At 39.5% G+C, this 25,230-nt stretch overlaps 1 protein-coding gene and 1 long non-coding RNA gene across 4 annotated transcripts in view; both read right to left on the reverse strand.

Moving 5' to 3' along the window:
• The window catches only part of JMJD1C (jumonji domain containing 1C), a 158,834-nt gene that overhangs the window by 72,285 nt on the left and 61,319 nt on the right, over positions 1–25,230 (reverse strand). The gene's annotated exons all lie outside the window — the stretch shown is intronic.
• On the reverse strand, positions 10,982–24,069 carry LOC120410214. The gene is made up of 3 exons (XR_005602199.1): positions 23,767–24,069; positions 12,361–12,567; positions 10,982–11,346 (listed from the first exon to the last, which is right to left on the reverse strand). It is a non-coding gene; the product is annotated as an uncharacterized LOC120410214 (long non-coding RNA).

A 25,230-nucleotide genomic window follows, 5' to 3' on the forward strand; every position in this document is an offset into this window, starting at 1 on the left:
CCAATGATTGGTATTACCCTGAAGGAAAAATTAGCTAAAATAGTTACAATCAGCACTAATTTTTTCCTAATTGTGAGATGGAAATTTCTCTTGGTCTCTGAGTATTTTATGATCCTTAAGTTCCCTCTGGTTGTAGTAATTTCCACTCTCTTATTCTCCTACATCTAGTATTCTCCTCTATTTATCATTATCCTTACTGAAAATTAAGGCAAAAATATTTAATGTTTTAGTTCTGTATTATTGTTATTCTCTATCCTTCTCACCATACAAAACCTTATTTTTATTTGCTTTCACATCATTTGCAAGATCAAGTTTAATTTTTAGAAACAAACCTGAATTAAGTTGTCCTGCCCTCCTCCCCCCCTCCATTGCTTGCAGGATTTCTGCATTAGTCTTAGTATATATTCTCAGGCTGACTATTCCTCCATTTTGAACTGCAGACCAGGATAACTCTTTACTGAGAATTCAGTTTCCAGGCAAGCTTTATGTATCTGTAACTTCCAGAAACTGAGTCCTGAGGTTCCTTACACCTGTGACCAGTTTTGCTTATTTAAATTTGCCCCTAAGGTTCAAAACCTAGATTTCCGAACCAACTTCTCTGTATTTTTTTCCACATATTTCAAACTGAACCAACCCATGATTACTAAGGATGCAATTTGACGTTCCACTTAATCTGTTGAACTGTAAGCTGCCACTGACTGGGAATGCCTGACTGCCTCACCAGCCCCAAGCAGTGGCTCCAGCTCTCTGGCAGCCTGATCCATTGGAACTCACCCCCCATCCGAGTGACTCATTGCCACTGGAGTCACCTTGCTGATGTAACTCATGCCTTGGCTGCGTGACTGCTCGGATCAGCTAGACAGGGGCAGAGAGAGGGAAGCCAGCTCTTCCAGCAGATGATAAAGCGTAAAGTGAAACTGAATCCTCAGTCGAAAATTATTTTCTAGAATATCCTTATTGCTTTTCAAAGTGAAGGCTAAAGTAACACTGTCTTCCTGTTGGTTCAGTGACTAGTTTGAGGAAGAAACTTGCCAGCAGTCAAATCCAGGAGTACCTTGGCCCTATCACTTCTTCTCTTATCTCTACCTGGGAAAGTAAACCACCTGATAACAAGGCAGTATTTATCTAACAACACTACAAAGATCCCTACCCTATTCGAGTCTAACCCTGGGGCTAACACAGATTCTTTGCTCCTTCTGTCATCTTTTTCCAAAGCGATTTTCAGCCAAACTGATTTCAGTCTGACCTTTTTACACCAAAGCATTTTTTCTAGTCCACTGTATAATTACTACTGCACAACTTCTCCTTTTGTTCAGTTATTTCTGAACAGCACGAAGCCTTTTAAACACCTCTAGTCCAGTTAGTAAGAGCATTATACCACCCTTCTGATACTTGGATGTTTTATATCCTGACCTCTATGAGAAGCTCAGATTTCTCCATTTTGTTGTCCAGACTCTCAACATTTCAGTTATTTCTTAGTAATCACATACCAGTGGAAATTTTTCCCTAGCTGCAACGCCTGACTATCATTTTCCTTAATCTTGGAGCTCTTTTCCTTCTCAGCTGGTATTAGTCTTCTACCCACTGTCACTTTTCCATGTGCCAAGAAGAAAACATTTACCCAACAGCTCTCTCCTAAAAACCGAGGTCTGAATGGAGGTTTCATTGTTGGTCAAAGCTTTTCCTTACACTGAAATTCCCAGCCACTGCACCAGCCACCTTCTCTAAAGGCAGTTTTTCTAGGTAACTTGGGATTAGAGCCTCTCCATAAGAGTTATCTCCTCAGTGGTCTCTCCACCAGGTACCGTACTTCCACTCAGGATTGTCAGAGCATCTACTCTGGGATGGTATGCACGTCTGTAATCCACCACGGGAGAAAATTTACTGTTGTTTACCCTATCATGAAGGCTAATGATGGAGTCTTTCCTTCCCACTCCCACTCAAATCCCTTCAGGATCTTTCTCAGCTTTCTCATTCCTCTTTATCTTCCCATTCAGCAACATCAAAAGTCCCACCAAGAAATCTGCAATTCCTCAGCCTTTCCTTAATTCTTGGATCTGGTTTAAGTTCCAGCCTCATTGCCAATTGCATCTTGAGCCTCCCTGCTTTTCTGGCTTTTTTTCCTCTTCACTTATGAACCATACTAGTAATTTCATGCATACTATATTTAGTCATCTTTATTAAATCTGCCATTTTTCAGGTTTCCTCCACTGTTCCCTAGATTATTAACTCTCCTTTGTTTCAAGTCCTTGCCTTTAAAAAGGACACACACTAAACTCCCTTGATATACTCACCAGTTACACAGCAACTACCTATCAGCTGCTTGGCTTTTGAAACCTTTTGTCTAAAAGAATTTCAGCCCTTCATTTAGATCAGCTGTGGGTAGCAGCAGGAACCAGTCTCATACTCAAGTTCAAATGCTGTCTATAAATTACATTCAAATCAAACACTTGTCACTGGTCCTCAAGAAACAAGATTTGCTTCCCAACCCCTCGGGAGAGGGTGCTGTGCTGGCTTTGCTGACCTCTGCTATAAGCTCAGTGCTTTAGAACAAACTGGATGTGTCAGAGGTGTCTGCTTTGGTTATTCCCAAGGAAAACTATCCAAAATTTGGCACAGTTAGAGGCCTCAAAAAAAAAATTAAAAAAAAAAAAAAAGGTTTACAGATGTCTGACTGAGAAATGCTTGCAAGCAAGGTGCTGTTTCCTTTCCTGACAATCACTGTTCCTGACTACTGAGGGTTGTGGCCTTAGAGATCAGGACAAAAAGTGCTTCCCATTGCTGGCACCCAGCACTAAAGAAAAAGGGAGCCAAAAGCAGAGGAGAAGGCACAGGGGCAGGGAAAGAACCACCAGGAGGGTGAGAAAGAATGAATACACAAAACAGCTGGCAATAGATTAACAAGAATAGCAAGCTCTGTGTACTACCACTGCACATCCCCCTTGGAAGCTGGAAACACACCTAGAAACCCCAGGCAACATTCCTCTGGTTTTTTACAAAGACAACTTACTGCTTCTTTTGTACCTGGGCCACAAAACCAACCAGCCAACTGATGTGGAAAAAACTGCTTTGCTCTGTAAAATGCTTGAGTACTAAGAGGGATTAAGCATCTCTCTACCTCATTCCCCTCTCTCCATCATTCAAAACAGGTTTCCTTCTGGGACCCCCCCACCCAAAATAGACTGGAAGGAGAAGCATTTTATTTCTATATGTACTACCTGCTCTCAACAGTGTTGAAGCAGAAACCATCCAGGCACTCTCCTCATGCACTGTTCTGCTCAACACCATCCTCTCTTTCCTGGCTTGTGTCACTTCCCAGTACTTTTGCCACTTGCAAGACACTACATATGTGATGATGAGAACATGGGTCTTTTTTTTTGCCTTTCAACTTGATATAGTAATTAATTTTTCTTAATAATTCTCCTAATCATGCTCATTTTTTTGTAACAGTATTTCATTTTACTATTTAAATTAAATTACTCCCTTTTTTTGGCCCAATTAGCCATGCATAACTGATATAAAACTATCAGTAAATCAGATGACAGCTTCAAATCTAGAAGTATCCAAAAGTTTGGTGGGGGGTTTACTCCTATTTAAGATATCCTCAAGTTGTGCTTAAAGACATAAGCAATGGATGGAAGTTTAAAAACAAAGCCTCCTTTTGGTCTTTATAGTCTCATACCTGTAAAACCTTTTTAAGAACTTTACTCTCTTCCTCAACCTGAAAATAACAAGAACAAGCTTTACATAAGGTACTGAGGGAACAGAAGAGTAACTCTCACTGACAGGTTTTTATTTTTCTCTGAATGAGAGCTATTTCAGACCAAGACTCACAAATGGAGCTAGACAATAGGGCAAGCACTAAATCTCTAGGACATTTCCTCCCTCCACCCCCTCCCCCCCCCGTTTCATAGTGCTGTAACACTGCACATTGAATTACTTCAGGAGAATCTATAAAATAAATGACCCCATTTCTGGTCAAAAATCCCAGCTGTGAATCACATAGCCATTTGGCCTATAAAAAGCAAAAACCATAACCTTTCTGTGCCCCACCACCCCCCCAACCTATTCTGGTACAGAAAAAAAAGTAAGTGTGATGTTTTCCAACGAATATAAGAGCTAAGAAATTTTTGAGAACTTTTAGTACTACCTCCCCATATGACGAAATCATTCTGACATACCTGCTGAGAAATGCTTCATTTCTCTCTCTCAGTCATTATTCAGCCTCTGAAACCCTCTAGCTTTCTCTATAACTGAGTTATACCTGACTTTCTCTGTAAGATTACTAGTCCTGAAAAGAAAGGGGATAAGGAAAAATACATCCACAGGTTTGAGTCTATTTCAGCAGCAGTAAAGATGCTTTGCACTAAGTGGCTCTAACAGTAGTTTTAGTAACAGAAGAAACCCCCGTACTGGCAACTATTTGTCTGCCTTCGAGTTAAACGATGACCTAAGTAACATTATCAATGGACTTCAGCAATAAATACCTCATCATTGTAATGAACAAGAAATGGACCCCTAGTTGTCACAGCAGAATCTAAATTAGGTTTCTATATTTAGAAGTACCACCTTTCTTTTGAGGATAGTAATGTGCTTCAGTTGAAGGGCAAAAGAACTCATAGGAAGTTGGTGCAGAAGCTCCTGAACACCAGTATGAGTGGCAAAAGAGTGCAATCAAAGAAATCTATATGTAATGATGATGAGTATCAAATGTAATTATAACATCAACATTAAAACTAATTTGTAGAAGATGGGAGGCATATGAAATTGGAAAGTGAAGTTTAACTAGCTGAGTTCTAGATCTTTAAAGAAATTAAAAGAACAAAGCTATTCATTCCATTATCAGCTTTTTATTTATGACCTTTCCAAGAGAAATTAATTAAAACACTATAATGACACCAGATACTTGTTACAGTAGTAGTGTTGTAGTTATTAAGGTCTAAGGATGAAGATTGACACTTCTATTTCAGAACTGAAGAACCTGCATTATTAAAGACTAACAGTTAAATTCCTTCTGTATCTGTCAATCCAATAAAATACATTAGCTCTTCCACAAGCCTTACCCCACCTACTATTCCAGAAAAATGTTGAGGATTTTTCTTCCATTACATTTTTCCTTCCCTGAACTCTGTTGTACTTCAGTTATTCCTTTACTTTTGGCCACTGACACAGACTTCAGTGAGCTGATCGTCTGTGGGTGAAACATGGTATTTTAAAGTACCCTTTAGGAGTGAAAATTACTCCTGCTTAATTTTTGCACTTTCATTCTGTCTCATTTTCTTTGTCACTGAAATGTTCCCAGTCTGAACTTATTAACAATAGTCAAGGTGACCCCTCATTTATGTGATATCCAAAACATCTTGTAACTCCAGATGTTCCATTCCAAATACAACTAATTTATTTCCGTTTCAATTTTAACTAGTCACCAGCTCCTCTAGGACAAATAAGCAGAAAAAAATGCTGCAGTACTCAAAAACCTGCACTATAGAAAGTGTGATGGACTTCATATTAGAAACTACTTTGATTTATATGTATGCAGTAGGAGGAGAAAAACATGATTAATGTAAAACATATTGAATTAGCCACAAGACTGGAACATATGGAACATAACAATTAATTAGGCTGGAAAAATGTAATTGCCAATGGTATACAACACACATGTAATCTTAACATTCTGCCATAAAACCATGAAGAGGAACTGACCTGACACCTGTGTCCTTACACATTTAGCAGAACCTTGGCAAGTTACTTAAATACTTGTCTGCCTTCCTGCCAACTCCAATTTCAGCACACATTCTTTCAGACATGATCATTTTCGAGAAAAAGGGAAAGCCATCCTTTTTTTTTGTCTGGTCTGGTAATACCTTGCAGCCCTACTTCTCAGATGTAAAAACAATTTATTTACAGAAGTCTTTCCTCTGTGATGTACAGACACATCCAACTGAACTCTAGATTGTAATAGTTTTTATCATATAAAATGTATACTTTATTGGAATTGACATTCTGCTGCACAATCTTACTTTTCCAATCAGAGAACCCTTAAGACTGGGCTAAAAACTACATTTTAACGATCAAAGTAGCTTGTAGCTTGATGAGGATGAGAAAAATATATATATGGGGTTTTTTTCATGCAAACTTTGCTGGGTAGGTATTGTGCCACAGAAGGAAGACCATAACCTGACTTGTGGAGGAAGCAGAGGCACAGCCACTCTTCCACATGCCTCTTTGTAGCAGTGTGGTGGAAAGCAGAAGCCAGTCAGACTAAAGTAACTGTGGAGTGTCAGCACCCCTTTCACCACTGCTCCTTACTGGAGCATGCCTTCCTGAATACTCACAGGATACTCACAGGCTACCTCCACTGCAGTTGTCAAAGTGCAGTAAGTTAACTTTCTTTTGCTCCTCAGCAACATTTTTGAAACCAAACTCTTATTCAAGAGGATGCTGCATGCAAAAGGTTGATGTTTCTGAATGCTTCCTAAGGGATGCAACTCAAATAAATATATTTTAATATATTTTGTCTATCCCTAGGAATTAAAAAGCATGGGCAATAATTGAATTTCTGCTTGATGATAGGCGAGTCCAATATAGAGATTGTTAAGAGCACTCAAACCAGGTTTTGCATTATGTGCCAAAGAGCCCTTTAAGCATTTACTCCTGAGCTTCCCTCCAAGCCCCCTGGGGTGGACTGGGGTGGGGAGCATTCCTGAACATTAATACAGTCTGGATTCCTTCAGGCTTTATGTATGAGCAAAAAGGGATCTGCTAACATATTAAACTATTTCAGTCTGTTTCATGACAACTTTTGTGTCTCTGGTGTTTACTGAATTGCCTGTTAGTTTTTCTGCCTGTTGCCCAAGCAGGCAGCAGAGGAGAGGAATGCCTGTGTTTGAAAAGGGAAGCCCAGTTCCCAGGTCCAGACCTTCCATCTGCTTCAGAGGAGTTTCCATTACTCCACTCAGAACCAGGAAGATGAACCTCTCTCCTACCTCCCCTGTCAGCATCAAAACCACACTCTGGCAGGAAAGGGACTGCTTGACCAAACAGCCTCTCCCTGAAGGTTTCCATCAGACTTGTCTCTGGGTTAGGAACAGTTTGTTTTGTCAAAAAGTGCATTTCTGTGTCTACCTCAACCATTTAACAATGATTGATAGTCTAATCCATCTGCTCTGCTTTACTAATTTAAATGAACTTCTCAACTGGAAATTAAAGCTACTTCCATCTCTACCGTGTTATTACAGCTGACTGTAATTATTGTGTTAGAACAATGAGTATTATTTTCCACAGCACAAAGTACTGAATTTTAGAGGGTATCAGCCATCAGCCCTGAAGTCTGAACAAGTCTTCAGTGGAGGGCAGCATTTAATCCAGAGAAAACAGATTTTTATACCAAGCTTTGTGAAAGGATTTCCCATGGGCAGTCTGTTTTGACAACAGTTACCACACTGGGACATGAGAAATTACTGTAGTTTTTCCCACACTAAAAGTGGAGCCCGGATGACCATCAATTTCAGAAACATTCATGTTTGTTAAATGAATGCTCAAATTCTCATATTTACAGAGAAAAGGAGTGAAATGGGACCACTCAAAACTTACTAAATAAATAATGGCATTTATTTTGAAAAATTAAATTATTCCATTACATGTTTTCTTCTAGGTGGCACCAAGTTACAGTAAAAACCAACTTTTCAATGCTTAAAGTAAGAAAAAACTATGCAGAAGATCCATGCACTTTAAAAAAATTTTCCTATTTTAATAAAAGGCCTATTGTGTTATAGTGTCGATTTAGCTAGCTAAAACTCATTAATGTGAATGAGTGGCTGTTTTCTGCCCCATAACAGATAAGGAAAAAAAGATAGGTTACACTGAAGAATATTAAGTATGATTAGATGCTCCTCAGAAAATTATCTGCCCCTATACTAAAAGCCAGACTGACATAGGTCTGGAAGGAAGCAACCAGATTCTTTTTTTTTTTCCACATACCCTACACAACAAAGTTTACCATGTAGATACATTTGTATGAGAATAAATTGGAAGGAAACTAACTTCTCTGTCAGATTTTCCTTAAATGTAGGTTATCTACTCTCTTACTCAAAAGTGATTTAAACCAATGGTGATGTATTGGCAAGAGCCTGTCCATAAAATTAATCTCATTGCATCAGAGTTGCTCATGATGCAAAGGTAGCAGCAGCAGCTGGCTCATGTAGCCAACGTATTTACAATCCCCTAAAGCCAGACTGCAGGAGTAGCAGTCAGGCCTGTGTGACCTTGCTAGTTTGGTGTCAGAGCAGAGTCAGGAACAAAGCCCCACCCTTGACCCGGAGAGCACACACCCTGCACCCATGAGAAATCCACACCAAGCTCCTGAGGAGCTCCCACTGCCACTGGGAGCTCCCACCAGGAAGATGAGACAACAGCAGTTCAGAGAAAATGCCCAGAGCGTGCAGTGAGGACATCGCTGTGCTGCTCACATCACCTGCTCCAGTGGGCATTGCCTGTGTCACAGCTGGCCCCCGACACTGTGCTTATGCCCGTAGGGTCACAAGCTGCTCCAGCTTCCTAAAACAGTCTTAGCAAGTGTTCCTCTTCTACAGAAGCAGAGATGGCATCATGGGGCACACGTTAAACACAGCAGCAGCCCTCTGTCTGAAGGTAGCAAAAATTCACAGCCCTTTTACTAGTACATTTGATGTGAGGAAATCTTAACCTTATGACGAGGCCAGGAAGGCTTGGGCTAGACTGGTAAGCAACTGCACCCTTCTTTTCCCTGCAAGAAATATTCTGTTGGACTGGTGCTGGCAGGGCTTCCTGAGAAGTCATGTGTTTTGGCATTTACTCTTTTAAGGCAGTATATGGTTCCTCTTATAGCTTCTCAGAAGCAGCAAGCAGATGTCCCTGTATTTGTTACATTCACACCACATTTCAGGACTTCATTTCCAAACATGAGGTTTGGGGATTTTTTTTTCCAGATTATTAAAGAAAAAAAAATAAATTCTGTCTTCCTCAAAACTGCAGGTGCAAGGTAGCAGGCCAGAGCACTACCTGCATCAGCCCTTCACATTTCCCTAGATTCAGAGTAACCTCTTCCAATCACACAAAGATAATCACCCCAGCTGAGAAAGCTCAAACATGAGAACTGCTCCAACTGACAAAAGCAACCTGGGCGGGGCTGACAAAAAGCAGCCTTTAATCACAGATCTCAACATGGAGAGTTGCTATCACAGCATCCACACTACTATTGGAAATCACAAAGCACGCCAGGTGGATGTACATGTGAAATTCTAAGTGTCTGGTATAGTTTATCCAGTGCTTATCCCAGTGCACACACTGCAGTAGCCTGCAGATCCTCACAGGAATTGTACAGCCCAGCTTCTGGCACAGGAGACAGCTTGGGGCTCACTTCGAGAGCTCTATATAAACATCTCTGGATTTGTACCTTGTACCCACCTGAAACTGAAAAAGACTGCCAACAAGTGTATATGGAGGGATCATAGGCTACCATTCCTTAAAAACAGATTACAAAAGTATTGTGGCAGTACTATGTACTACCCTTAATTTTGCATTTTTTGCAGAAGTAAAAATTGCTTTCTCATATTAATTCTCTCAGCACTGAGATTTCAATCCTTCTTTTTGGGAAGGTTTTGTTGCAGCTGCTGTGGTGATGAGGTTAGCTGGTACCTCCTTCATCTGGAAGCTCCACTAATTCTTTTGCTTTTTTGATGGTTGCAAAACAGATGATTGCACATGTCTACTAACTGATGGCAGGAACTTATCTTCAAGTAGCTCCATTTTTCTGTTCAAGGTGCACAGAGCAGCACTGGATAATTGTAGGTTCCAGCCAAAGACTCTTTCATAGGACGTGCCCAGAGCTGATGAGGCTCTCTGTGTGCATCAGGAGCTGGTGAAACACCGCGTTTACCTCTGTGCCTCACAAGACGTGCTGGTAGCTCTCAGCACTGGCTGAGAATGACAGCTCGGAAGCTAAACCTCAGTAACAGCTTTATTGTTTGGGTTTGGTGGGTGGGGTTTTTTTTCCATAGACTAATACAGGCCAGAAAAGTTACCTCACATTTCCAAAGCCCAAAATAAAGCATATCCAAACCTAAGGATTACATGGATTTCCTGCAAAAACCATGAAAATCACAAGCTGAAAACTATGGATTATGTTGTCTTGTTATCTGAGTTTGTTATTTTTTCCTAGTAAAGTGTACGTCTAACTGGTCAGAGAAGATTTGGATGAGACTTTTATTTATCAGAAAGCTACTCTCAAGATACCTGCCATGCTTTGAAGTCTTAAGTATGAAATACTTTAGGCTGACAAATACCCATGGCCACTAATGCTATGGAATTAAAACAGGGATGGTCCTGAGAGGGCTGGGAAGAGCAATGGGAGTTTACAACCCAGGCAGCTGGTGAAGTAATGCTAATTGACTTCTCATGCTAGTATGAGGGAGGGAGAGAGGGAGGGAGAGAGGGAGGGAGGGAGAAAGGGAGGGAGAGAGGGAGAGGGAGAGGGAGAAGGAGAGGGAGAGGGAGAGGGAGAGGAAGGATTTTACTTTACAGCTTCACTACTTGTTGCTGTTAGCATCATGTTTCCTGTCTTCACTGAGGATGAAATCACTGCAGAGTTGTTCACTTTAATGCAGGAGCACAAGAGGATATAAAGAGAAGCTTCCAAGAGGGCAGAAAGAGACTTGGAAAAGGCATATCAAAATGGAACAGTATAATTTCCCCTCTGACCACACACACAGCTCACTAGACCACATCAAAGGATGTTAAGAGGAAAAAGAAATCAAAAACCTAAAAGGGAAAAGAAATATTTCTCAAAGAAACTAAGTGACAAAATCTTGTCCAAGTGATGTATCATAGCAGAAAAAACTGCTAACTACTGTTATTCCCATCTCTTCCCTCACAAGACTGTGAGCAATGAGATTAGGTCACACCAGGTCACTACCTGGTTTCAGCAATTCCCACACATACTCTTGCCCTCCTTGAAACTGGAAAGGGGAACCCAAAGTGATCTAGCAGCTCCTGGCAAACAGCAGTTTATGGACTGACTTCCTGAACTGGAGTCTGTATCTTATTTCATCATCCTCTCCCTGAGTCAGCATAACCACCTGCCGTATCCATGAACATTTTTTACCACTGTAGCACAGCATTCAGTAGCAAGGGCACCATGGCAATAACTTACCATTCCTTTTGCTGATAAAGTACTTCCTTTTGCTTGTTGTGAACCTGCTGCTCCCATGTTTCACCGGACATCCACTGGTACTTCAAGGCAGTCATTTCTGACGTGCTCCCTCATCAGCATTGATGGCCCTACAAAAGGCTGCTCCCACCACCAGCCCTCTTCCAAGCCAGAGAACATAAGCCTGTTTAAGAGTCTTGACAAGAATATTTTCTTCTAGCCCTCTTTACTTTTACAGTTCTACTATACAAGCCTTGAGATAACCTGCATTTGCTATGCCAGGTAAGACATGCACTGTTATTTTCTACTGGAACATGATTTTAAGTTTTGCTTTGTCCTTACACTTATAGTCTTTTTCCACTGTTTGCTGTTATTCAGCAGATCACTGGAGCTAAAACCAAGATGGAAAAGGTAAGCCATAGGTAAGGTCAACTGAGGACATGTAAACACTACCTGCTCTTTAGAATGATGCTAAAATGCTTGGTAAACTTCGAGTGAGAATTTAGACACCTCTTTTAGAAGGCTAGTTGTATTCTAAATAATATTTTTTAAATGCCACCAATGCATTTCTGAATGAAAGAGCTTCACAGAGAGGCTTACATAATGGTGGAGAGTTTGACAAAGCAATTTCTTCGTTTCATGGAATTCCAAGATCATAAAAATTTGAAATTACAAATAACATTCTTTTAGATCTACCAGGTCTCTATTTCCAATAGTGTTTGACACTGTCAACACCCATATCAAATAAATGTCTGCCTCACTTGGGAGATGGGTATGAGCCAAAGTAACAAAACATTTTAAGTTGACAGTATTACTCCAGGGTCCTGAAACAAGCCTGCATTTGTAAAAATCCATATTTGAGAAAAAAGGCTGTAGTAATGGTTTTGATTCCTTTCTTACTGTCCTAATTGAAAAAGATGGCTGAGGTGAACACTTTTGATGCATTTATTTGCTACATCTCAAAAATACTGAAATTATTTTTGCCATACAAAAACTTTATTTAAATTTGCTGTGAAATTTTCATAGTCTTACAGACAAAATATTAGGAAAAAGCCCCCAACTTTAGCAAGACAAGGGTTATAGGGAGAAAGAGTATCAAAAGGTGAAACTATAAAGACAGTAGAACAAGGAAATCTGCAAGAATACAGTACTTTTAGACCATCAGAAATCCATACCTCTTACAAGAGAAAGAGTCATACTTTTTCCATTTCCATTACTTTATTTCCCAAAGTCTTTGTGGGTTGATAAATCTCACCTTGGTGTCCTGCACAAACACCAAACCAGCATTTTGCATCATTGCCTTGGGTGAACTTTGCTTGAAAATATTTCCTGAGGCTATTCAAAAGGATGTTTGCCAACCAAGCAGCTTGTAAAAATGCAGACTGAGGAGAAGAAAGATATACTGATATTATTTTCAAGATCACACAAAAGACCCCTATACACATCAGCCAAGGAAAAGAAAGTTTTTCTTTGTATTTCCTGAACATTTAAAGACAGCCATTTGTAAGCTTCTAGCTGTAAGAGTGCATTCTTAATGGCAACCACATCCCATTGAGTATCTATCAACAAATCCCTCTTGGATCAGAAAGGGAATCATACATACTGTAGTTCATTCTCCAGCAATGGCTTTTAGTATAAATAAAAACATTTTTTCTTTTCAGAGTTTAAAAATGTGCTTGAACTCTACTGTACTGGCATCAAAAAATTTTCAATTAGCCTGATTTCAATTTCATCTGAATACAGCATTATTGATATGAAGTTTTATAAAGGATGAAAACAAGGTATAGCCATCTTCATAATTAATGCCTTTTAACCGGAAAACTATTTTGGGCATTGGAAAGTAGAGCAGAAATTATATTTGAGGAGTACTAGGAATAAGCCTTATATAACTCTTGACCTAAAGTAAACATTTAAAAAGTCATGCTTATATTAAAAAGATAACTGGTCACTTCTATTTTTGTATCACCAGTGATGGAACAGAAGAATTCCATTCCTGAATAACATTTAATATATCATGTATTAGGATACTATCTGCTCAGCTGCTTTTTTTTTTTTTGAGTGCAAAATATAGTCAGAATCCATCCTCTGAATATTTTAATGTATTTCAAGTACTTTTATGCAGAACAACTATGAGGCGCTCTAAATTCTATGATGTGTGAAATACTTTGTCCAACTATGTCTCAGCTACAGTTATTAAATTACAACTCATGTAATGCTCTCTGACAAATTCCACCATGGTATTTTGTAGAACTCCACAGGAATTATCTTTTTCATTTGTCTTTTACCCAGCCTAGCTATTAAGTAAACTTTTCAGTTTTTAGGAATAAGCATGTTCTGGGCAATTCCCAAAACCATGAGCAGGGTAATGGGCAGAAGGAAAAATACATCATCTGCATTATTTAAAATTTAAAAAATACTCAAGAGTCTAAAAATGATGGAAAATGCATAGTCAATCAGTAGGCCTCAGGTAAGGACCATCTTACACCATTGACAGAAGAAATGGTGCATCATCTATCCACTAACTGGTGGATTTTGAGATGACTGATAAAGAATATTAGGCATCGATACTGTCATCCTTTCATTACATGTGCAGCTTTAATTATAATTTTACTCAGCTAAAATGAAATGAAATTCTGAAGTTCAGGAACAGAGGATTGAAAGTTTGCATAGACAATTTACACCTCTAGCTTCATCCACACATAGCAAAAGAGTGTCTTCCAGTTTTTCAATGGCTGACTTTGCAACCTGAGCTTTAAAAGTGTAAGTCTTTTGGTCTGTGATCGCCTAAACTCAAAATGGAAACTGGTATTACAGAAACTCCATCATGTGGGAGCATAGTGACCTCACAGAGCTCACAACGCTAATTTGAACTTTCATATTTCATTTACTAGCCAAATTAAGTGAATGGAAGAACAGCAGGCATGGGGGCCCCTGTCTGGAACTACATGTATTCGCCTACTCTAAAACACTCTCTCTTCTAAAACAAAATGACAGCCTGAGATGAGGATCTTCTTCATCTTCCACAACTGAGTACCAAGTGTTGTTCTGCTCAGAGCTCTGTTCCTCCCTGTAACTGAGGCACCAGAAATCCCTGGCAGGCTGCCACACAACACAAACCCACAAGACCTTGCTTAAAACCAACCTACGTCGTCAGATGTCTTTTGAGCTAAGGAGCCTGAAAACCTGTGCTGCAAGGCAACCACAGAAGCTGGAACAGTCTTTAAGAGAAGACTGTTCAGACCAGTCCCTAGAAGGAGATAAAAGACTATGTAAATGAGTGTCATAATTATCTGGTAGACAAGCTTTGGTACTCAGGATTCACAGGTTTTATTTTTAGTTCTGAAAGGAAGTATGCTTTTTATGGTCAATCCCAGTTGGCCTCTTTCTGCTTTCACCGCTCTTACCACTTTAGCAAGAGAAATTACAGTACTTCTCGTTCAGCTGCTCATAGGTTTTCCCGTAATGGTTATGTGAAATGGGGATGAACTGATACTTGCATTGTTTTTCATAGATTTGTACAGGAAAGGTGGCTGCAACCAGAATTAATTTCATAATTAATTTCATACTTATGCTTTCTACAAAATTCTGGCTGTGTGTTTAACAAGCTATCTACCAAGCTCAAGCAGTAAGTTCAGATACAGTATTAGGGATCTATCATCCTAATTTTTTTTTATATGAAGAAAATGCAAGTTCTACAGAAACGGAATGGCTGGACCTTGAGCACATTCAGGAAATCTTTCCACCTGCAGACCCTCAATACCCAGAAACATTACTTACTTAGATTATAGGATTTTCCTTCCTCTGTATAACCAGAAAGCCTTTTCTTTTCAAGTAATCCCACTTTCTTTTTTCAGTTTTAAATCCCTTTCTTACAATCACCCAGAGGTTTGTGCTAGAGCCGCGTGTCACCCTGCAGACTGGTGATGAGTGAAGAAGGCATCGCCGTGACTCACTGTCCCCTCAAATAACCTCCAGACTGTTCCGACCAGAGCTGCAGCACAACGCGCTGGCTGCTGACTCAAACAGATGCAATACGGCCTCATTCCCTCGCCGAGCACGGTGCCTTCCCTGTGCCATTAAATATGATTCATACACAGCACAGTGCCAAAATCAAAAGAACAGATCAACATCAGCAGACAGTAAATTCTAAGTCTGCTCTTCTTTGAATATTACATGCAAATAACCTGGTATAATTCTGCATATAGCAACCTGCCCTTCAACCTCAGTAAGGATGTTACAAATTTACCACCTTTAGTACAAACACACAGTCGGTTTGACCATGTAAGCACCCAAAAGAAACATCAGAGATGCCTGACACCAAAGTAAGGTAAATATATGCCAGTGTTTTGCATCAACTGGTTGTTAATTAGCAGACTGTGGTGAAAGCACTGACATCAAAAGTCATTATAACCATGTCCAAAAAACACCTTCAGATTTCAGAGAATCTAACATTCATCTCTACCTTTCAGAAAAGGAGCCAGTGCCTTTGGAAGAAAGGAGGACATGTGAAAGAAGAGCTTTTGAGCAATGCTGTCAGACACCATGGCATGAAGCAGTTCCTGTCTTGACAAAAAAGTCACAGAGAGAGACAGACTTGGCTAATAATCCCATCTTTTTCAACCAGACAGGATGTGGTTCTACAATAAAAGAGACACTATTGACTCCATTAACCTACAGTGCTGGAAACAAGTCATGAAAAATGTATTAATTTCCACTGCTCATTACCACCCCCAAAATAGCTGCTACAGGCTTACCTATCACTTGCAGTATTTTTCAAGAAAATACTGTAATCTGGGGAGAGCAGCATTTCCTAACTTAATTTTTTTTTCTTCAAGAAAGAACAAATCTCTGTGTTAAACCAAGTGTTTTCTTCTACTGATATTTTTATATATGATGACTTAGTCCCTTCCTATGATATAATGCAGACGCTCAAACTAGAAGAATTGATCTTGCTGCCTAGACTTAAAAGACTTCACTAGCAAGGAGTTTAACTTTCAGTTTTCAGTGATGTAAGTTGGGGGGGCAGGGCTGGTTCTAGTAAAACAATAAATAACTGGGTCAGGAAATACATTTTGTGATTGTTATAAATATGGAAATCATCAAGTAATTGTGTGTACATGTTACGTGGCTACAACAATTTTGTCCAGTGATACTTGAGATCCATGCCATAACCCATTAATATAAATCTAGAACTTTTTTTTCTTCCCCCACAAGAAGTCAGTCATCATTAAAGGATCATGCCAACTGTATGACCAAGACATGTAGGTCTTTTGCACTCCATGACTTGATAAACAGAAATACCCATTTATTTACATATCTGACTGTATACTTCTATTTTTTTGATCCCTTTCCCCAACTTGGGCTCCATAAATTCAAGATGTGCTAAGTCATCATGTGGTTTTGGCATTTAGCTCATGGCACCTTTTCATGCCTCTATCTGTTTTTACAATTAATGACAACTTTGCAAATTAGGACAGCCTGCATACTGTAATAAATATAAATTTACTATATTTTTGCCACTAAAAACACATGAACTGTCAATATTTCACCTTTATAATGTATTTGTGAGAGTTACTTATACTCATCAAGTAACTTATTCCCCTCCCATCCAAATAATGATCCTTTCTCCCTCAAACTGAAGATGAACAAGAGGCTTGAGCATCGTATTCAGCATCACAGGAGCATGATAGGCTTTGTGGTAGTACTCAAGCTCTTAGAAGATCCTGGGAATGCTCCTCTCAGAGATGTTATTCATTCCTGTGATGTGTCAGAGCACAGCATACTGGGGATTGCACCACCAGCCCAGAACGGGATTTCGTGAGGAGTCAGCTCCCATCCTGGCAATACCTGAGAGCATCACAGCACAGCCACCTGTGACTCACAGCAAGTGAGAGTCTCTGCCAGCCTCTCCAGCTGCATAGGGACAGGGAGATCGACAGGAGAGTTGTTCAACCAGCTACAACCTGCTTCCTTTCACTGAAGGCCCTCCAACACCCTCCTTACCAGCTAGACAAAGCAGCAAAGGTACATGAGCAGACATGGGAAAAGCCTGCATTTTAGGCATGGAGACTGCACCTTGTCAGGTGACTGCACACGAGTTGTCTCCTGTAAATGTGCCCTTCATCACTCCAGAGAAGCATTTTCTGGAGGCAGCTGCATCCTGTGTGTCCTGTGAACTGGTGTGACTGACCATGTACAGACAATACTGGAACATGGCATTCAAGCTCCAAAAGGGAGCTGTGGAGAGGAACTGAACAAATCAAACATCCTGTCCTCTGAGAAAAACAAAGACTACATAAAGGAGATTCTCATTAATAATCCTGTACTCCACAGAAAACGCAAAGCTCTCATTCCATTGTCCTTGGACTGACTCACATGGAAAGCACAGCTATAAGAGGGACATGCGCCCTATGCAGGAGGCAGGTACTAGCACCATGAAAACACAGCTAACAAGCACAAGAGGGGATTGAGGATCCAGGACAAGGAAGAAACACCAAATGGCTCTCAGGCATTGTAAAGGGAGTAGGAGAAAAGGAACAAATGGCACACTGACACATGTTGTGTCTGCATTTGTATGTCAACTTCTTTTTTTTTTTGTCTAGACTATTATGGTTTCAAATTTCTTTACAAAATTAAGGTTACTGAAGCTGAATTGTCAGCAAACTGCAGAACCAGAGATTCCACAAAAGGAGCACTTCTGGAAGGGAAGTTTTGAAAATAGTGAGAAATCTTTAAGGAGGAGAGTTCTAAGAAGAACTGTTTTTAAGACAAAGCTATAGCAATCAGGATGTGGCACAGGACAAGATGTCTGTAACTCTGAGCCTTGGACCTAACCTCAAAGAGCATGTTCTGTACACTGCCCTGGCAAACCACACTATGGGCACAGGATTCAAAAGTGTGGTCCAGAGGACCTTATCTGTTACGGCCACAGGAAGAAACTCATCACAAGGCTGTTAAATACATCTGTGCATTTCCTCAGAAATCTGGTCAGCCTCTTCTAAAACAACTTCAGGAGAGGTTGTGTGGCTAGGAATGAAAAGCTTTCTCTGTGTTACAGGGAGAATCATCTCCAGTCTGGCTGAGATGACGTCCCTACAGTCATCAGTCTTGTTTAAACAGATCCTTGCACAAGACCTGGCAAAATGAGGAAGAAAACAGGGGATGAAGAAGAGAATGGAGTTGACCATGTGTCCAAAGTGAGGAGTTTTTAGGCATCACAGAAAAGGGATTGGTGATTCCTCAAACCTGGATTATAATGTGATGCATTTGTGAAACGGTAACATTGCTCTGCCTGTGACCATCACCCCAGTCTCTGTTATGCAGAAGTGGTGTGGGAGGTTTCCTGCTTTCAGTTTTTCTTCCCAGAGCTCTGATGAAAGCTGTACAAGTACATCACTGGTAATCTGGGGCTCTGCACAAACAAACATATGTACTCCTTTCAGTATCCACTCCTCTATTCAACACACCACCTGGAATCAAGGCAAGGGATACTCTCCCATTCTTCCCTTCAAGAATGGCAAAAAAGACAGCATGAAAACATCACTACAAGGAAGCAAAAGGAAAAACCTACTGGACTTCATCATGTTCTGTTCTGATCTGCAGTCTTCTGTGGCAGCAATGATTCTCCTTTCAAAGGTAAAATGGAGACAACCGCTACCACCAGATAATCTATGATTCTATTTATCTCAGCAAGTAGGCTCTATGTGCTCTGGTGAAAGAGCAGAATCATTTGAACCACCTTCAGAGAAAAGAACAGGGAGAACAAAGACTCCCCCTTTTGACACCACTGAGCTCCTGCAACAGGGCTCTGAATTTGGAAGACAATGACCTTCTATTTCAGCAGCCACTTACCTGAAAAAGCTATGTTTTAGTTTATACCTCATTCTGGCTACTGTGGGAAAAGAGCAAACCAGCAGTGGCTGGAGACCGAGTTTTTTGTGTTAACAGGTTCAATCTAGACAAAAGCTGATGCTGAAACAGAAGACAAAAGTCAAAACAACCTGAAGAAGTCAGGTCAACAGCGCAAGTACAGAGCATTCCTTCCCCAGATCCCCTCACACCCATGGTTTTTTTTGCTCTTTGACGATGAATTCCAAAATCCCTTTTTCCCTCTGCCAGCAGTCTCCATCCAAGCACAAGCACCTCAGAGAGCTCTACAAGCACCACCACTGCTTGCAATGTTATCAAATAGCAGCAGAGAACTAAACCAGGCTCCAGTCATAGCTTGGAACCAAAGACGAGCAGTTTAAGTAGACAACTCCACTGCTTTCACACCTATCCTGTTACTGGTGGTATCTCCTTTCAAACAGTGAGATACAACCTCCTATCTCCAAACATAGAGCACATCCTGGAGGCAAAGGAAGAAGTGAATCCTTTCTCAGCTGAGCAGCAATCCCAGCAGAAAAATAATTACAGAACAACATAGAGCCAAATTTTTTGCATGACTGCTAAAATCTTACCAAAATTGGAGATCAGACAAATTGAGGGGAAGAGAATTCTTCTTTACTATTTCTATGCCTCCGAATCATAAGAAATCACAACTGAATTCACCTCTTCTCACAAAACTATTCAAGAAAATGACTTCTCAATAATAAAATTATAATTCCAGACTTCATGGTTGAAAGCTAAGCCTAGAACTATGAACGGGCTGCAAATCACTGTTGCATGAATCTGGAAAAATTAATCAGATCTGTAACTGCCTTGTTAATCTCAAAGCAGAGCACTACTGAGTCCATATTCATGTGGTAGAACTCTGGCCCTTCTCCACATACAGCATGAAGAAGAAATTTTTGCTAATGAATTTCATCACTTGGTCTCAGACAGGAACTACATTATTTCCCCTACTCCACAACTGTTCCTACTTGCAAACTCATTCCCTCAGAGGGTGACTAATGTGCAGGACAGTTCAATGAGCAGTAAAATGTAAAGAACAAAGAGAGCACAGGTTTTGTCTGCAAGGCAGAAGAGACAAAAATATGGTCTGGTGAACTCATCAAAGTCAATGAGGATGGGGGAGGGCATCAGGATTCAATGAAGGTGGATCCCAGCTACAGTCTCTGACATGGGACACCCAAAACTCTGCATTAAAAAAACCCAAAACAACTCTGTGCAAACAAATGACTTGAAGAGCATGATAAAACCACTGGCCAAGAATTACAACAGTTGAAAACATACAGGATTGAAAATCACTTTACATAAGGACTTTTTTTAACTTCTTATTTTCACTACTCTATTGGAAGGCTGTTTGAATACGGCACTGCTTTAAAAAAAACCTCCAATCTTACTAGCCTGCCTTACTACAGTTAATTTGTGTCTAGTTCATACCCACCTTCTCATGCCTACCTTGGAAATAGAAAATAAGGCTCAATTTCTGGTAAATAAAAGTTACTGGTTTACATGCATACATAGTTACCAATATTCTTTGGCTCCTCACAATTTTGGATCATGGTTGAAAACAGAATTTCAAGGGAGAAGCAAGTATCTGCTTTGGCCTAATGACTTATTTTCCATAAGAAATTTGATATAAACAGTTACTGGGTTTTCTCCATTTACTTTTTATAGTCAAAATGTTATTGCTGGCCAACATAACAACAGTATTCACGATTTACTTTGTTTTATAGATCTTGCAATGACTTTCCTATTATCTCCCATCTTCATCTCTCATTTATGAAAATAAACAGATCTTTTAGTTCATTTCAAAGACAAACTCTAAAGGCAACCAACAAAAATCTGGACTACATTAGTTGAAAAATCTATACTGAAACTGTACCAAGATGGCAAACTGAAGCTAAAGTTTTAAACTCACAATGGAGATGCTAAGACCCTGGTTAACACCAGTGGAAAAGGTACATCTATGTTAAAGAGAACCACTTCCCTGATAGAAAATAGCTAGCTGTTAACTACCTTACATAGTGTCACTGTGCCAGAAACATCCATGGCCAAGTAACAGACTTGTACTTTCTTTACATAGTTAAATTACATAGATTAAAAAAACAAACCCATTGGTGTCTCACTGTAAACATGTATACTAAAACATATGTTACAATATCATTAATATATAAAAGGGATTGGTTAGAATCCTGTAAAGCCAGTCTGTCTTCCCTACTATCCAAAATTTGATTAAAATAACACTAACAGAAAGACGTGACACAGACACAAAACAGCTCACAGCTTTCCAGTGTTCTGGGCAGGTGAGATGTCATACACACTATCCCCAAAAGGCAGGCAAATACCAGAGCAGTCAAATGACATCCAGTAGCACCAACTTCCCCTGCCTGGATGTGTGGAATGGTTGCCCTTCCTGCTGTCATTTGTATGTTGTATGTGCATTTGGAGCATTTAAGGATATCACATCAGTCATTTTGTCACTGTGAGAGGAAGCTTAGGTTAGATATTCAGAAGAAGGTTTAAAAGGCACAATAAAAAGTGCAGTGGTTATTCTAATAAATAATCTAGCATACAATCCTACATGTGCCAATAATGTCATTTGTATTGAAGGAACTCCAAGTACATCTGTCATTAAAAGATTGTGCAACTGCAGCAGCCAAAGATGTTGAAATCTACATTCTACAGCAGTGGCAGTAATTTCAGAGCTGTGTGCCAAAATGTGATTAATCACAGTTCACTGGGTATTGTGATAGTAACACAGGAAAATAGCTTGGCATAGCAAAACCATATGATCAATTAAGAATGCCATCAAGCCTCCTTGAAGCATAACCTTCTAGTAGTATGAATACCACAGCACTTACATAGGTTAACTTCCAAGATACAGATTTCATATATATAAAGGACAGAAAAATCAAAACTATTAATAAGAGACTGTATGGAAAATTGTATAAATTCTTCACTAACAAAAGCTCATCTGAGATTATCCAAGTCTAAAGGAAACACAAATTGCTGCATACTCAGACACATATCCGACTGCATTTCTGCCTGACCACATTTTGGGAGTGGAGGAAAAACAGCAGAGTCACAGCAGGTTCTCTGTATACTGCACATATTAGTCAGGTTTATAAAAACCATCCATGATCCCTCCACCTGCAAATCCAGCCAAACACATTTCTCTGCTGCAAGTGCACCAGAGTCCTGACTAATCACACACTGCTGCTGCCTGCAGCTACCTTCACCAGCAAAGCTGATGGCACTTGGTGAAGGCTCATACAATTCTGCCTGTCTAGGTGATGGCCTGACATCAGTTTGACAAGAAACTCAACAAAAGTTCTGATGCAATCTCAAACCCATAATTGCTTTTTTCCACAGGACAGCATCTTGCTAGCCAGTGGAAAAACATTAATAAATAAATGCACACTGTGGTTCTATTTTAGTTTTATGTTATTTGCAAGATGACAGAGTTCTGAAAGACATCTCTGACTTAGTGTAATTCCTCCACAATTGTCCATAACTGCCCCCAATACTGCTCCTGAATAAACTGGACCATGAGGTGACTGCACACAAATGCCTATCACTCTACTTGCCAATAAACAATCCATAGCTAATTCATTAGCAGCTCTCAAACTACCTTGTAACTGTGTCTTACCCAGGAAGTAGAACAGAATCTATTCGGTCTGTCCTAAGTAATTTAGCAGAAGGAGATGGTTCAAAAGGGGCGTGGGGGGCGTGTGATGCCCATTCTTCAGGGTTAAAAGGATTAGCATCTTGCCTCAAACTTCAGTAAAGCATCTGATCCCAGCAACTTTATACAAGCAGTTTACAAAGGTGTTGATGCCTCTTCATGTACTCTACAATCCTGTACAATTCACTACTAACAAGATTCCTGAAAGGAAATGTCTTATGGTGCATCTTCAAACTGTCCTTTCTGTAAGCTACAAAGATATACCCTGGCATTTCTGTAGGACTTGATGTAATCATGATGTGAAAAAAAAGAGTTGATTTTAAATTTAGAAGCAATAAAAAAGTTTAATGAATCATTTGGACTAAAGTACTACAAGTACTAAAAGTACTGTAATTTAGAGTAGTAAAAGTACTACTACTGGCAAGAGCATATGTGGACAAACAGAAATTCTGGAACCAAAACCAAGAGGCTTTAGGTTGGTAACAGAGCCTTACAGAACACTGAATTGTAGGATCACAGAATATGCTGAGTTGGAAGGGACCTAGAAAGATCATCCTATCCCAGACAAATCCACCAAAACACATAGGAACATAGTTCCCTAAAAAGCCTATTACACTCAAATGCAAAAAATGAATGCAAAAAATTGTATAGAACACATGAAGAGATTTTGGCCGTATTTATATTAATATAAGGTTTTATTATTATACTTTCAAACTAACTAAATATACCAGCCAGTGATAAGAAGTACTATTTGACTCATTTCAGGATGCAGCTAAATGTTTCAGTGACTCCAACAACATCTACCCATTCACAATCAGCCCTACTAATCAGTAGTTTGTTCCTATTGTGATGGTACTAATACCATTTTCAGCAATTCAGTATATGCATTTTAAATCTCAGCAAAGCCCTTCAAATTAAATATGTAAGAATTTTTCAAAGCCATCTGAAACTAGAGCCAAGAACAGAAATATAATTTTGCATCATTTATTAAAAGAAATGAGGTACTTACCCAATGTCCTAGACTCAAAATTGATGAGAAATTTCAAATTAAAATACTCAGTCAAGATTTTTTCAGAATGATGCATTATACGTAAGAATAGTTAATTTTTTCCTTATACAGATCTATTCAAAAATTGCTTAACTAGTAGACCAAGTCTCTTCCATAAAGAAGTCAAAATGGAACACAATAGCAGCTAATAAAAGACAAAAACCTGAATCAATACTTTTTTTTACCCATGACTAGTGTAGATCCTCTGAGAGTTGGTAGACAAAAAATAAACACTATATCATTAATTGTGTTAATAATTCACCTATCTGTAAATAAGAAGTCAGACTTACTCAAGGTTAGATGAGGTCTGCCATATTTCTCTAGTAAAATATTAATTACTGCAAAAGGATATCATTTTCAAAGATCAATTCCCTAATCAATAGGAGTCTATTTTGATTGCTTACAAAATCAGCCTAATGAATACTTTTCAGAAATTGTTTTGGTTCCCCAAGACATTATATAGCCCTAAATTTATGGTTCTTAACATTGATTCACTTTCTAGTATTAAAGACACTGTATGTAACAATGCTTTAAACATGCAATGCACATAAAATAAGATACAATACCTCAAAGAATTACCAAGAACTATTGCTGAAGTAACCTCAGGATTTACTGCAAGGAAGTGCAGATAAGTTACAGGGAAAAAACCCAGTCACAAACCCAAGTTTCACTGTATGTCCTTCCCCCATTTATGTGAATACATCACACAGCAGATGCCAGAAAACCAGAAGTGTTCTAAACCCACAAAGTGATTTCTTGATACCTGATGAATTTCAAAAAATTAAATTATTTAAGTGTTGTTCCATCATTTGTTTAGGACTGACATCATCTTAACAGGACAGACTTTGCAAAGAGAAACACAAGCATCTTCAGTTTAAGTTTGTGCTTTTCCTTTCAAGAAGTCATTGAAAGTGTCTGCCATTTCTAGCCTTTGACTCAACTTCCTGATTTGGCCAGCAGCTGGAAGGATGTTAATCCAAGGGTACGAGAAAGGAAGTGGTAAAACAATATGCTCCCAGCCCTGGCCTCTGTATGTGCACAGAGAATGGATTTTGAACCCACAGCATACAAATAAAACCTGTATTAAATGAGGACATGAAAATTGCTCAGCAGAAGAAACCAACCTGTGCCTTCAGCAGCTTTCTCCTCTGTCCTCTCCCCATCAATACTCCCTCACAATTCCACGTAGTCTATGATTAGGCAGTAACTACATCTTAGTTGTCATCATGAGTAGTATGACCTGCAGCCAACCTACATTTCCATTCTTCCTGCCCAGCTGGGGCAAATGCAGAGCCACCAAATCCAAGAACGGCTTCAGAAACACTGATCATATCCATGCCAACAGAAATGGTGCAACACGAAGTTCAGAAGGTAACGTGCTCCCATACAAAAGTGCACCTGGAAAGAACTGGCAAGTACTTCAGG

This window comes from Corvus cornix, chromosome 6 (genome assembly GCF_000738735.6).
Source record: "Corvus cornix cornix isolate S_Up_H32 chromosome 6, ASM73873v5, whole genome shotgun sequence".
Lineage (NCBI taxonomy): Eukaryota > Metazoa > Chordata > Aves > Passeriformes > Corvidae > Corvus > Corvus cornix.